We start from the raw sequence: 16,476 nt of genomic DNA on the forward strand, positions 1-16,476 counted from the left end.
TCAACAAAATTCCAGGCCAGAGTGGAGACCATCTAGTTTCAGATCTTCATTGCTTCCAGATGTATGACTTAGAGCAATTTAGTTAACCTTTCTGGAGTTCAATTACTTCATCTGTGATATGATTATCTACTTCATAAAATTGTATGGCTTAAGTTCATCAATTCATGTAAAACACTTGGAACAGTGACTGGTGAAGTGTAGCAGAATAGATCACCCCAAAACATGCCACTGTGGTATATTAATTATTTTGAGCTGTGGGCACTTAGAAAAGAGCAAATGCAAGGAGAGGGTTTTTCCGAACGCTTTATCTATGGAAAGACAGATTCTCCAAAAGGAACTTAATTGTCATAGATCCCTTCCCCGGGAGTTTTGTCAACCAGGGAAGATTGACTCTCACCACAGGTAAGGAGACTAGAAGTCTACACTATACCTAGACAAACTTTGTCATAAGCTATCATACTTCCCATCTGTTCTAACGGTCCATTCATCTTTCCTAAAATTTAGTTACTCTCCTCTGAGAGGCCTACATGCCTCTCCTTTTTCCATTAAAAAAAAAAAGTATTTATTTATTTATTTGAGATAGAACTAGACAGCATGAACAGGGTGGAGGGGCAGAGGGAGAAGGAGAAGCAGTCTCTCCACTGAGAAGGAAGCCCTATGTGGGGCTCTATCCCAGGACCATAGGATCATCACCTGAGCCAAAGGCAGATGCTTAACCGACGGAGCCACCCAGGTGCCCCTCTCCTTTTTCCTTATTAAGACGGTAATTAAGTCTGAATTCTAAGTCAACCTTGGGGAGTTACTCATTTTTTCTTGGGCACCTCCCATGTATACATGAGGTACACATGTTAATAAACTTCTTTTTGCTTTTCTCTTGTTAACCCATCATTTATTACACAGGAGTCTCAGCTAAGAACTCAGAAAGATAGAGGGAAAATTATTTTTCCTCCCTTCCATTGGCATATGTGCTTACATTCTTGCTGTCCACTCCCATTGTATTCCCCACATATCATAAGTCATATCTCTGCTTTCACTAAGAATCTCTAATAGCCTCTTATAAACCTAGAATTGAATATCTTCATTATATCCCTCAAAGTTCTAAATGATCAGGCATTAATCTCCCCTCCGACTTGATCTATGCCGCCCTAAGGCTTGTGGCTCTTCTAGCCACACAGGCCGTCTTGGTGTACACAATCTTGTCAGTTCCTTATCTGACTTAAGGCCTTTACATTAGTTATACCTTCCCTCTTCCTGTTGGAACTTCAAATGGCTCACTTTTATGGCATCTTTGTCAAAAATCTCAGTGTCACTTCTTCAAAGAGATCTTCAGTGGTAACTCTATGAAACAGCATCCCACCTCCACCAGCTTCTGCTTTGTTTTTTACTAGTATTTAGCAATAGTTTATATTATTCTGTTTGATACCTTGTTTCCCTATTTATGGGCTGTGTCCTCCACCAGACCATACCTCATGTGAGCAAGGCCTTCAGCTTATCACACTATCGCTGGTACCTAAAAGAGTAACTGTCACATAGGAAGTTAATGATAATCGTTTTAACAATAACGTATTTATCAATTTAAAAATCACTATTAGGGCGCCTGCGTGGCTCAGTCGTTAAGCGTCTGCCTTCAGCTCAGGTCATGATCCCAGGGTCCTGGGATCGAGACCCACATCGGGCTCCCTGCTCGGCGGGAAGCCTGCTTCTCCCTCTCCGACTCCCGCTGCTTGTGTTCCTGCTCTCGCTGTCTCTCTCTGGGTCAAATAAATAAAAAAATAAAAAAGCTTTAAAAAAATAAAAATAAATAAATAAAATAAATAAAAATCACTATTAAATTCCATGGCAATTTTTACAGATAGAATACATTTTTTAACCAACTTTTATCATAAGAAATAATGTACTTAAAAAAAAGAAATAATGTACTTAAAATATAACATTACAGCAAAAAAAAAATGGGGGCTCTAGACAGTTCAGGGAAAAATATATGAAAATGGTTCTGCAGTGTATAATATGCTTCTTCTCACTTATAATAAAGATAATGAAAATTAAAACTTTTTGAGATACCATTTCTTACCTATTACCATGGCAAAAATCCAACACCCACTTGATCAACTGCGAGAATAAGAATATTCATATATCACTGCTAAAAATGCAAAATGGTTTAAGCCTTATGAAAGGAAATCTGCCCATATGTAGCAAATTTGTTTATGCTTAAACACTTTGACCTAGAAATCTCACTTCTAGAAAAATCTGTCTCAAAGATATAATAACAAAATTGTTAAATACTTATACAAATGTTTATTAGCATTGACTCTATTTGTGAGGGCTACGAAACAGCAATAGTCCAAATGTACTTCATTAGAAGATGGGTCAAATGCCTGTGATGTACTTCTCACAATAGAGTACAGCCATAAAACAAGGAGAAATATTTATATACATTATTAAGGAACAAACAGACTATTTCATTAAGTGATAAGAAGAAACACAAAGAAAATTTTATGGTGAACTATCATTAATCTAAGAAAGGCTATAAATACAAATTGATTATATGTAAGACTATAGAAAGATAAATCATGAAATAAAGTATAGTGAGTTGGGGTAAGGATACTATGATGGGTACTAGACTTCTTTATAGTTTTTTTAACACCTATAGTTTTTTTTTTTTTAACATTTTATACAACCATAAAACTAATTTAAGTTTAAAGTAAAATGACTAAAAATAGAATACAAAATGTTACCCTACCCATATATCTAGTTGGGGATATAATCACATAGAGGAACATTTCCAAGTTATCTTAAAACATTGTAATTTTATTTTATACACCTAATTAAATATGTCCTAGGAACAAAATGAACTGTAAAAATAATATTAACTATTTAGAATAGGCATATTTTTGTGGTTGTCTTGGAATCATTATTCTGATTGGCAGAATACACCCATTGGCAGAATACACCCAATGGCAGAATACACCCATTGGCAATGGGTGTATTATTTATTAAAAAATGAGTAATTATGTTGCTGTCACTAAAGTTTTTTTTGTTTTTTTTTTTTACATGGGAAAAAGAAGATACCCATATACTATGTTATATAAATGTTTCTTAAAGGTAAAATTTTAAAGAAAAAATTATACCATAAACATTAGGCACAATACAAAGATACTAAGCCAATTCTCCATTAACTACCTAATTTCAAAAGGTTAAATAAAGGCACTTAACACAGCATTACCTGAAATCCTGACACATTTTCTTTTATTTTTCCTATGAATAATTTTTATTTTTGTAATAAATACATTGTGATTTAATGCAAAGTCCTTTTTCAAAAGAAAATTGTTTTGACAAAATTATGTGTAAATTGCTGGCAACTTGCTGTCATGACTATGAAATCTCCTCAGAAAATTTACATACGACTCTTAATCTTCTTGACAAATTTTAACTCATATATTCATGAAATGCATTCCTACTTTCACACCACTGCATTCATTGGGGATATTATTATATTTAAAACTCTAAACCATTTATACTCTATTTCCATGAATCATCATTCAGCTTTAGTCTTCAACCAAATATGTTTATTTTTATAAACTATAGAATATTGCTTAAATTTCTATCAATAATTGTCTAAATGCAATCTTCATTTTGAATATAGCCTCAATTCATATACCAAACATTATCAATTTACTTAATATAATCTGAAATTTAATTTTAGAACTACTGACAAACTGAACCAGAATAATGATGTAACCACCTTCTGAGTCATAGTTAATTTCTCATGTCATAAGCAAAGCAAGGCTTCCAGGTTTTGTTTTTCCTTTATGGCTTACCTGTAATGTTACCTGGTATATAACTACTTTCTGTTAGCATGTGACACTTTTTTAAGCTTATCTATAAAACTTATTATTCTCTTTGTAATAGGTATTGTGATATAAACATGTTCTGTGTGGAATATAAGAAATAATTAATGGGGTAAAAGAATTATATGTATTTTAACAATATCTGCAAAATAATAAAACTTGATTAACTTTTGTGTCATGAAACACAAATAGTTAATATATGGAAATGTTAATATAGTAGGAAATATTGGCTCCACCCATTAGTTTTACACTTGAAAAACAAGAGAAGAAAATCTCATTTCACTGTAGTATGTGATCCCCTTTACTGACATTCAAAGAAATAAGGAAACTTAACCTTGCATTATTTAACGCAAATAATCAATTTCCTATTCTCATTTTAGAGATTTTTTTTCAGTATATGGAATCGAATTAGATTTAAGCACAATTGTTAGTAATTCTGTTAATATATAAAATCATCTAATACTTCCTCACTACTGCACTTTGGTTGCTTGCTGTTGCTTACTTTCAAAAATTTATCATAGTAATGTGTAGGATGTTGTGTGTGTGTGTGTGTCTGTGTGTGTGTGTGTATTTGAAGTCTGAAATATTGGCTCCTTTGATTGTTTTCATCAAAAACCATCCTTTTATTAGAAACTTAAGAGTTCATTTTTCATAATGTGTTTATATTGATGAAGAATGTCAAATGTCTTTGTAACTTCAAAGTCATCATCTTGAAAAATTAATTTTAAAAATTAAGTAATGCCAAATATATTTTATTTAATTTTAATAAAAATCTAATATTTATGATTATTTGAGATTGATTCCATAAATTTAAAAAATCACCTTTATACCTTATTCATAGAAAATTTTCTTTTTTTCAGACTAAAAAATATAGCTAATGGACAATTTTTGGTAATATGAGGAGCTGAACTGAGCAGTTATAAAATCATGTTAAGAAACAGTTATTAAAGTCTGACAAATATATAGTGGAGACATTACTGAACCCAATGTTTTATAATTTTAAAATCAAGTTATGTATAAATAATTCTGTTAAAATTTGAGGGTAGGGAGGACCAGTTAAAATCCCCTAATTATTTTTTTTTAATATTTTATTTATTTGACAGAGAGAGGAGAGAGCACAAGAAGGGGGGGCAACAGGCAGAGAGAGAAGGAGGCTCCCCACTGAGCAGAGAGCCTGGGATCATGACCTGAACCTAAGGTAGCCACTTAACCAATTGAGCCATCCAGGTTCCCCTAAAATCCCCTGTTTAATCATTTAATCCCAATAAAATGTGTTAGGCCTTGGAGTTCCTCCCAATAAGAAATTTATGATCTAGTAGGATAGCGAGACATTTACATAAAGCTATTACAAAAATAAAACATAATGAATTTAAGGTACCAAAGTATTATATTGGACTGATGAATTTTGTGTTTATTTAAGAAAAATAAAATAAAATAAAATTAATTATTATTAATTATTAATGAATATCATAATTTATAAAGAAGGTGGATATTGAGTTGAGGATAAAAACTGCTTCACATATCTCTGAGCATATATATAGTGAGAAGAATTCTGGCAAAAGAATGAATGAAAGAATGAAATGAAAAGAGGATGAATAAAGGATTAAAGACAGGAATAACCAAGCTATACTAATTTGATACTGGTTATATTGGAATGGAGATAGATGTTAGGAACACTGCAATAAGAAAGGGAATTAAGGTCAGATTGTAGAAACTTTTTTTTTCTTCTTAGTATTAGGGGCAGGGATTTTATTTAATATAAGCAATGGGATCTCTTATTTTTGGAGCAAGGAAATGGAGTAAGTAAACATATTCTGGGAAAAATGTGTGTGATGTATAGTTGGCATTGGAATTTAGGAGGGTATTGCAAAATTTAAGTCATAGCTACCAATGAAATTTAGAGATAATGTTGATTACTTACAAAGTTTCAAATACTGGGGCACATGGGTGGCTCAGTAGTTAAGCGTCTGCCTTCGGCTCAGGTCATGATTCCCGGGTCCTGGGATCGAGTCCCACATCGGGCTCCCTGCTCCGCGGGGGGCCTGCTTCTCCCTCCCCCACTCCCCCTGCTTGTGTTCCCTCTCTTACTGTCTCTCTCTCTGTCAAATAAATAAATAAAATCTTTAAAAAAAAAACAAAAACAAAAAAAAACAAAGTTTCAAATGCTGTTTCCATATGTGCATAAATTATCTTATTTAAGTTTCAGAATGGTATTATTAATAATTACAGTATAGTATTATTCCTATTTTACAGATCAGGAAGTAAATAAAATTAAGAAACTTCTCTAAAAATTCTCAGTAAACCAAATAAATTGTGTTGATTCTGTCCTGGGAACATTTTCTTTCCTGGCAAGTGAATAAAGCCTACATCGCGAACTGTAACATTATGATTTCCCTCCTGAACAGTTTTTCAAGGTTATCTATGAGTGGGCTTGTATGATAGCAACAGTCCACTTTTAGGTTTTGCTCTCCCTAACTTGGGTTCTGGATTTTCCATGCTTGGGTCCACTGCTCATAGAGAACTTCCCATTTTTTGAGGCATGGGTTGAAGGCAAACAGTGTCAAAAAATTAGGCACATGAAGAAATGAGTTTCCTAAACATGCAACTTTTTTCATGTTCTCTATGTTTGTTTTCTAAAGGGTGAATTCTGAAATCAGACTTCCTAAGATCAAATTATGCATTCATTGACACATCGGGGCATGTTGCTTAATTTTTATCTAATTCAATTTCCTTGACATTCAAATGGGTATATGAATAATATTTATTTCTTACAGATGTGATGTATTATGCAATACAATATATAAAATCTAATATACTGGTATTAATTAGTGCTTAGTTCTGAGTGTATACCCAGTGGATGTTAGTTCTTGTTAGGGGACCTTAAACCACATTAAATACACACACACACCCCCTACACATATTTTTAAGCAACTTGGATTAAGTGATTAATGACAATGGAAATAGAACATATCTGGAATAAAATAATAATTAAATACTGATTTAAATTCATGATTTGGGGCTAATGGAAATAATAAATTAAAGAGTATCGATTATTACAGCAAAGGTCTGAAATTGAAAATTTTGGTAATCAATCTATTAAAAGCTCCTACATGTACTAACAATCACATATATGCAAATTAAAACCAAAGAAAATGATTCACTCAAGGAAATTTTTAACATCTTGGCAATATTCTAAGTGGTAATGAGGGTGTAAATCAATGAGAACTCGTTTGCACTGTTGAAGGAAATGAAAACTGGCACAACTAAGTTGCAGAGCAATTAGGTAATATATAATAATGAAGGTTAGTATATGTCATCAAACAATGAGTTCATTCCTAAGCATGTGTCCAAAAAGAATGCTCCTACATCTACATGGGCAGATATATGTAAAAACATTTATATAACTATTACTTATAAAAGAAAATGTAAAAAATGAACAATACATAAGCAAAATCTTACTCTTGAAGATATATACAAATGTGGTAAAAAGTATAAGTATATTGTAAAAACCAAATGCAGGATGGAATTCTCTATGGGAAGGACGTCCCAAAAGTGGGAATGTGACCAGAGAGTAGTACTCACAGAAAATGACAACTGTATTGTTGTGATTTTATTTCTTCAACAGGGACTTGGGTACCTGGGGGTTGGGTACATAGATATTTGTTGTACTGTTAACAGCTGCATATAGTCTTTCATTCTGCACTACATCTTAATGAAAATAAAAGACTGAGATTTCCTGAAAGGAAATATATAAGGAGTATAAAACATAACCTCCGAATATTTAGGAGCTATTAAATTTAACAAGAGGAAAAAAAAATAAAAAATACAGCATAAGAATTTCCATGATTGTTAAAATGCTACAGCTTGAGGGTAACAGTATGTGTTATACTAAAATCTGAAATTAATTTTTTTTCTTTCGCACTTTTTTTTTAATATCTTAGAGAAAAAAAAGAGGATGATTTAGGCTTTCATTGAAAAGAAAGCTGTCCTAACACTCACCAAAATAAGCTACAAATGACTTGCTCAATAAACTGTTTGGAAATAGTAAGAGAAGCTTGTGATTCTTGATGAAGGCTCACAAACATATAAGATAGATGCTGGGAGCATAACGAGGCTCTGCTTGTGTGAGTGGACCTCAGAGGTTATTTCAGTCATGGGAAGCTAAACTTAACTATTACAAAACACCCTGAAAATGTACTGCTGTCTTGTGTGCATGTCCATTGTGAGTTGGCAGGGTGCTCTTGTTATCATTATTAATCAAGTCTATTAACTAATGGCCACTATCAGTGGTCATGGTGATCCTGACTGCAGTGACTGAAAAGATACCGTAGTGAATTACAAGGTTACTCTCTTTTTACAATGTTACTCTTAAACCTAGAAATGACAGGATCGTTTTTGCTAACAATTCATTCACAGGCACGCGCACACACACACACACACACAGAGCACAAGATAAAAAACATATGACCACAAATTTCAAATCAGAATACAAAAATACAACCCACCATATGCCTGGAGCAAGAGATGCAACATCTATGAAAACCCTAAAGAAACCAAAGGGGTAATAAGTTGATCTTCAGATATAAGAGTTGCAGGTAAATATCTGTTTTCCTTCCAAATTTCTATACACAGTGTACTGTCTAAAATTTATTTGATCTTTTAAGACACATAAAAATAAATATAAGTGGAAGACTTATTTCGGCAGTTTACAATGTTAGGTTAGCATAGGCCATTTTATTCTTGCCTCAGTTTCCTTTTCCAAATCTTTTATTCCAATTTGGACAAAGATATGACAGCTCAGCGATAGGAGTCAAAGCTCCTGAAGGACCCTTAAAATTACCAGTTCTTTAAGAAGGGAGGGATAATGAGAAGAGAGCCTTAGGAAGTAAAAGGCAAGTATTAGGAAAATGTAGGCTGAGAAATAAGAAACTACATGGAGAGACATTCTATCAATTTCTAAAACAAAAAATCATTTGTATATTTTAAAGTTATAGTTATTTTTTTGTTAATTAATCCAGCAAATATATAATGGTTAAAATCATAGATTTGTTATGGAATATAAAAAAAATGTACATGAACAAACAAAATAACCCATAACTCCTTAAAAATCACTAAATAGCTTCAACATTTGATATAATATTTTCCGCTCATATATTTCAATACATATATTCTGAAAATAATTTAATTACATGATATACATAAATTATAAAATTTTATTCTTTTTTAATAAAATTTTATTCTTAAATATCCATTATTTTAATCTTTAAGATGTAACAGGAATGTCAATATTCAATTACAGAGAATATCAGAAAAATGGAAATAAAATAATAAATTACATGGAATGCCTTTAAATGTCTCTATGCCTATTAGTAAAACTACATATATAATTGTACAAACTGGGACACCTGGGTGGCTCAGTTGGTTAAGCGTCTGCCTTTGGCTCAGGACATGATCCAGGGTCCTGGAATCCAGTCCCACATCAGGCTCTCTGCTCAGCAGGGAGCCTCCTTTTCCCTCTCCCTCTCCCACTCCTCTTGCTTGTGCTCTCTCTCTCTGTCAAATAAATAAATAATGTCTTAAAAAGTAAATAAAAAATATAATTGTACAAACCATATAATAAAAGACTACTATCCAGGCATTAAATTAAGGCTATTCTGTTTGGCTTTTACCTAGAATGACAAATTTTTGTAAATCTGTGTAGTCAAGCATTAGTTACTACTATATGTAGGAATCATAGTGAAACCAATAGAACTTTTTTACCAGATGTTTGAACTGAAGGTCACAGAAAATATAGAGGAGTAAATATTGCTCAAGTAATGAGGTTAACTGAATATAAAATGTATTATTAATTTTAAGATATTCAATATTCAAGATCATAGTTTTATTGTTTGTATTGTGCTTAGTAAAGTCTATAAAGATACAAATATGATAATCTTTTTTTTAAAGATTTTATCTATTTATTTGAGACAGAAACAGAGAGAGCATGCACAAGCAGGGGGAGTAGCAGAGGGCGAAGCAGACCCAGGCGCCCCCAAATATGATAATCTTAATGACTATATCCTCACCCTGGTAGTAATTACTGTATTAATCACAAATAGTCAGGAAACAGTAACAATCATTTCAACAGAATATTAGAGATTTGTATGTCAAAATAGGAAGCACTGATATCAGAGAGGTAGTGACTACAGAAAACAGCCATCATCACTAAGGCTGGGTCAATAATGGGAACAGATTGAAATTCTAAAATTTGATTTTGGAAGAAGGTCTCCATTCAGATGATGCTCAGACTTTTGAGGAAGAGATACTATTTAGCAAATACACAAAGAACTTGAAAAAGTTTCTCTACAGAACTAGTACCCAGACTTCTGAGGAGGATTAGCAGCTGAGATTCAGACCTCCGGAGACCAGCACTGAAAGTCAGATGCTGTTCAGAGCTCAGAGATGGGGCCCTGCAGGGCTGGTACTCAGGGCCCTGTGGAGAGGGCACTGAGAGAGGGGGTCCATTAGAGGTAGAAAGTCTGCCAGCTGGAACCCACTGCTGCTACTGGATAAAGAACTTCAGCTGAAATAACATTAGCAAAAAAAGGAAAGTTAAATTGGACAAATTTCCTTCTTCCTCGTCCAGCTTTCTTGTCTGCTTCTAGCTACTCCTAATGACAAAAACTAAAAAGAAGCCAGTCGGCAAAGGAAAAATGTGATGTGCTACATCCCAGCCTGAGAATCTGGTGACACAACATAGAAGTGTGAGTTGGAAAATGAGAAACCATACAGTTTGCAAATTCTTTTGTAATAAATTCGCATATTTGACAATGAAAATTTTGTAATTACAACCTTATGAGTTAAGGACAGTAAATATTATACATAATGAATGAAATTTCAAACTTGGCAATGCTAATTAGTAGTTTTCTTTTTTTTTTTTTTTTAAGATTTTATTTATTTATTTGACAGAGAGAGACACAGCGAGAGAGGGAACACAAGCAGGGGGAATGGGAGAGGGAGAAGTAGGCTTCCCGCGGAGCAGGGAGCCTGATGCGGGGCTTGATCCCAGGAATCTGGGATCATGACCTGAGCCGAAGGCAGACGCTTAACGACTGAGCCACCCAGGCGCCCCCTAATTAGTAATTTTCTAAGACATACAAAGTATATGTAGTGAAGATAGACCACGAATTCAAGTAAACAAAACTTGGAGTCAATATTCATTTAAGCATGTTATACAACACTTAAAACTGGAATAAGTTCATCAATTTCTCTAATGTGTGAAAAGTTCAAGATAGTATCTGTCAATTCTTAAGTGAGCATAAATATTTTACATGCCTTGACAATATGTCGAGAGCACAGTAAGAATTTTAATTATGAAAACAGAATAAATTAAGCTCATTTTAAAATTCAAAAACTTAAAAATTTTTGCTAACCTAGCATGAAACTTCTATTCCTATCTATGAACAAAAATCTTGCCCCAAAGCAGAAATCATTGACTCACCCAGATTTTATTCTTTAATGTAAAGTATAACTTAGGATGGAATATCTCACAGTCACACTGTAAGAATATTTTATAGAAACAATGTGAGCATTGCATTCACATATGGGTTTAGATATTGAATTTTACAATAATCTATTGTGATCATTTACTACTTTCAAATAATCAAATTTCTCCATGAATGATGGAACTTTGGGTGACTTTACTTTTCAACCAGCAGTTAAGTCATCAATAGGCTATTGAGAAGTAAAATTAGCCATCTAGTTTCAGAATTTGAGTTACTGAGTTTGAAAAGAATGAGTATTTAATTTTTTCCTACTTTTCAGCTTATACAGAAAATCTTAATTGATAAATGTCAGATGAAAGGCAAAGATAAATCTTATATGAGGTTGGGGAAATGAGATCTTTACATTCATCCTGGTACATATGCAAGCTGATCTAATAACATTTGAAGGGATTATTAATTATCATATAATGGGTTTTTCCTAATCCCCATTGTGTCTTATTGTTTTCAATATATCCCTGTTAAGGAAATTTACACTTTAAATGATTATTTCTAATAAAATTCTAGTTAAACTGGTTGAATAATAGTAAGGTGAATAATGTAGATAAAATAAGTACGAATTTTGAGAAATAGGCCTAGAGTTGAGATTTGTTTTTGGAAACATTTCCTAGTTCTTAGGACTCAAAATCATATATTATAAAGAAATCTTTTGAATTCAAAAATAATTTTATTTCATGACTTCAAAGTTCACCTATATATCTGCAAATCTGAGTTTAATAATAATAAGTAGCTTAATCTCTTATGAGAAGACATAATATTTGGTTTGTTCACCAGAATAACTTTAGTACTTAAGTGGCCTTTTTTTATACAATTGATTTTGAATAAATATCTAATAGGTTAATAAATAAATAGGTCAGTAGTAGTAAATGCAAGAGTTAAAGAAAAATATCTCTTCAGTAATTGGAAAGAAAAGAAAAAGCTATCAGTAACATAGTTTAATTCATTATTACAGGTTTGCATTCCTATAATTCATGTTCTTTAGTTTTTGCAATTTTTAACTACTTAGAGATGGATGGATAAACTGGTAAACAATCATGCTTTAAAATAATGCATTAAATTAAGACTGAAATGCCTTTTTGAATAAGTTATGGTAACCATAGAATAGAATTAGAACATAGAATTTATTGCAGCATATACACTGAGGCCTCATATTTAACATTGACCTGAAAAAGAAATCCAATTAGGTCTTTAACTATCTAATCCATTAACCTTCAGAATTACATATGGTATATTTTTTTTTAAAGATTTATTTGTTTGACAGAGAGACACACAGCGAAAGAGGGAACACAAGCTGGGGGAGTGGGAGAGGGAGAAGCAGGCTTCCCGCTGAGCAGGGAGCCCGATGCGGGGCTCGATTCCAGGACTCTGGGATCATGACCTGAGCCAAAGGCAGATGCTTAATGACTGAGCCACCCAGGCGCCCCTACACATGGTATTTAATTGTAAGAACTCTATACTAATTGTAGGGGGGGAAAAACCCAGCAGTTTTGAGTAACACACTCTCCTAGGCAGAACTTTCCCATTATTGGGTACAATCTTTGCAACCATGAAAGATAAATCTACTTTTCCTTATCTCCCAAGTCAAGAAAGTCAGAAGAGGGTGAAAATTTCAGCTATCAAGATAATTTTTGGGCAGAAGTCAATCTTATTGTTTACCATAATACAAAAATTTTGTGCAAAAGCCACTAATAAACATGCTTACCAACAGACCGATCAGATTCAGTCAATAATATTAACTATTGATTTCATTGCATAGTGGTTGATGATTTGGGACACACACACACACACACATTTAAAAATTAGAGCTTATGATTTTTTTAAAGTTATTATAAAATAACTAAATTTAAATATATAAGGCAAAGATATTTTTATAGTTTATTTTGTTTCTGCACCACTTATAAAGGGTATTCATTTAGAGAGAAATTGGATAATTTAACAAAAAACACAGGGAACTACTATTGTTATAAAAACCAACACTTGTAAACAGTTTCTGGAAAGAACTACTACTTAGCAATATATCTGAAAATACATTTTTTGCTCCTTAACTTTTGTTTAACCAAGCATGTCATGATAAAACACATTATTCTGCTCAGACTTTACTTTTTTTTTTGGTTTTAAATTTGTGACACCTTATGAATTTTATTCCATGATATTTGACACACAATTTTCTAGTTAAGTATCATTCATTCTCAGAATTCTGCAGTGCAAAACCTCACCATGCATTAGTAATTAAATGATTCTAATAATGCACAGATGACAAATTAATGTAGCATCTGTCCATTTTTATGGCAGCCATTAAGTGACAGTTTAATTGTTGGTTAGTTTCCTTATTCATTAGGATAATTTCTGAAAGATTTTTACAACCAAGATTATCATGAGCAGAATGTGCAGATCACATATAAGCTATTGTTTTTCCTCTCCATAATAGCTAAGTAATTTCAGTGTTCTCAAAACCTAATGATTAATTTCTGTATTGCTGAGCTTGAAGAAAATAACACTTTTCTATCAACTACCTAAATAGAGATAAACATATCAGGAAATATATCTGTAATTTTACACACTCACAGAATTGTGCCAACATTAATATTCTGATTTGTGAAGAGATATTTGTCTTTGTTCAGATGGTTATAAGCAAACAAAACAGACCGGGAGCTTTATAAAGAACAGAAATTTATTTCTCAGATTGGTAGAGAGACTGGGAAGTCCAAAATGACTTGTAGGATTATCAGATTCTCTGGTAAAGGCCTTCTTCCTGGTTCATAGGCTGCACCTTCTTCCTGTATCCTCACACAATGGAAGAGTTAGAAACCTCTGTGGGGCCTTTCTTTTAAGAAAACTAATCTCATTCATAAGAGCTTGATATTCATGACCAAAGTGCCTCCCAAGACCCCATCTTTTAATATTAGCACATTTGGCATTAGAATTTCAACATATTGTTTTGGTGGGGGGAGGGGAGGCTGGTGGGTGGATGCAAATATTCAAAACATAGCAGATATAAAAATATGGATTTAAGTGCACCTGGGTACCTCAGTCAGTTAAGCGTCCAACTCTTGATTTTGGCTCAGGTCGTGTTCTCAGGGCCAGGGGATCCAGCCCTGCCGCATGGTATATGATATGGAACAAACAACATAGAAGTTATGAAGAAACATAAAGCTTTTAAAATCCAAGCTAACTATAATTTTCAAAGTATAAAAAATAAATACCTTAATGCAAAAATACGTGAGAAAACATTAAGATTATAACTGTTGTTTTTATAGCCTAGCACACCCACTCAAATAGCCTTTGGGAGGGATTCTAAATATTAAAAAGATAAATAACATATCAAATGCACAGCCAAGCATTAAGAGAGATCACAGAAATGCAAAGCAGGCTGAACCTATGAAACATGGAAATCCAGTATCATGGAAGGATTAATTATGCACCAAAACTTTTCAGAAATAGGAAGACTCCTAGAAAATTATAATAGGGTAAGGGAGAACATCTTGAAAAGAACGATAAAATAGTTGAAGTTTCATCATATACCAATGGTTCAGAATCATCATGCTTTTGATAGTGAAGCTATACAGTAAACAAGACTTGATTAACTTTGCTCTAGAACAAAAGCAGTGAAATGTGAAGTAAACAAAATTATTTTTTTTAAAAGATACAGTGTGGGGTTAAAATCTAATATGTATTTTGCTATGATATGTTGCTACTTTTATATATATACACATAATTGTATGTGTATATATATAAATATATATATTTATACACACATATATGTATGTATATATTGCCGTGATATATTGCTATTGTATATACACACGTATGTATGTGTTATGTACATACATATAATACATGCACATATATAAATGGATATGTGTGTGTATGTATGTTGCAATGAACGAAAAGTGGACAACACATAAAATGACTTCTTGACTGTAGATCAATCAATGAAAGATAGATAACAAGAATCTCTCAATGTATTTTATGTGAGCAGAGGAACCTGAGTAGGTTCATTAATTGGAAATCTCATGGTGCTTTGATCCACCTTCAGTCAAGAATGCACCTCCACCCGATTGGCCACATGAACAGCTGAAAACATTGTTTCAATTTTTAGATTATGGAAAGCTTCAGGTTTCAAGGGATCAGAGTTAGATGTGGAGTTAAGGTACATGGTGGCATTGTCCCTAAACATGCGAATTATCATGGGGTAGCAAATCCACACGAACATCATGTTATTTAGTTTTGAGCTGTGGGGCCATGTAGCTAGTAGAAGTTCCATAGATGATGTTTTTAAGTCTTCCTCATTTGGTTTAAAAAGACAGGTCTAGAATAGTGTGTTCACAGCATTCTGACAACTGTCTCTCTCTCTACAGTATTTTACCTCTGAATGAAATGTTAAACTTGAGTGTGATTACCAAAATTGGAAAAAAGTTTAATGCTATAGTTTTGACCAGTCTACTGTGGATTGTCCAAACTGCAAACTAGAACTTTCTGTGGTGATGGCTGTATTTTATATCCACACCATCTGATAAGTAGACACTTGCCACATGTGGCTAGTGCAACTGAGGAATCAAATCTGTACTTTAATTTAATATTCATTAATTTGGATTTAAATTTAAATCCATGTATTGGCTAATGACCACCATATCACATAGTGCAGAACTAGAAACTAATATCCAAATAAAGTGGTAGGTATGCTTTGTAACTTCAGCCCAATATACATGATGTTAAAATGTATCTCAGGTCTTCAATTGCAGTAATTAATTTGTACATCATACCGGACCAATCTTTACACTAAGAGAAACCACAAAACAAAACAAAACAAAACAACACATGAAACAACTGTTAGAAGTCATTGAAGAATAACTAGGATAGGCAGGTTGAAGATCCAAAACACCTGAGATAAGAGTGACACACAAATGAGAGCTGCACATTTTCTTCTCCTCCTCCTCTTTCTCTTTCTTTCTTTTTCTTCTTTCTTTCTTCGTTCCTTTCTTTATTTTTCTTTCTCTTTCTTTCTTCTTTCTTTCCTTTCTTTCTTTCTTTCTTTCTTTCTCTTTCTTTCTTTCTTTCTTTCTTTCTTTCTTTCTTTCTTTCTTTCT

This window comes from Mirounga leonina, unplaced genomic scaffold (genome assembly GCF_011800145.1).
Source record: "Mirounga leonina isolate KUSES-001 unplaced genomic scaffold, KU_Mleo_1.0 Mir_127, whole genome shotgun sequence".
In the NCBI taxonomy this organism is placed as follows: Eukaryota; Metazoa; Chordata; class Mammalia; order Carnivora; family Phocidae; genus Mirounga; species Mirounga leonina.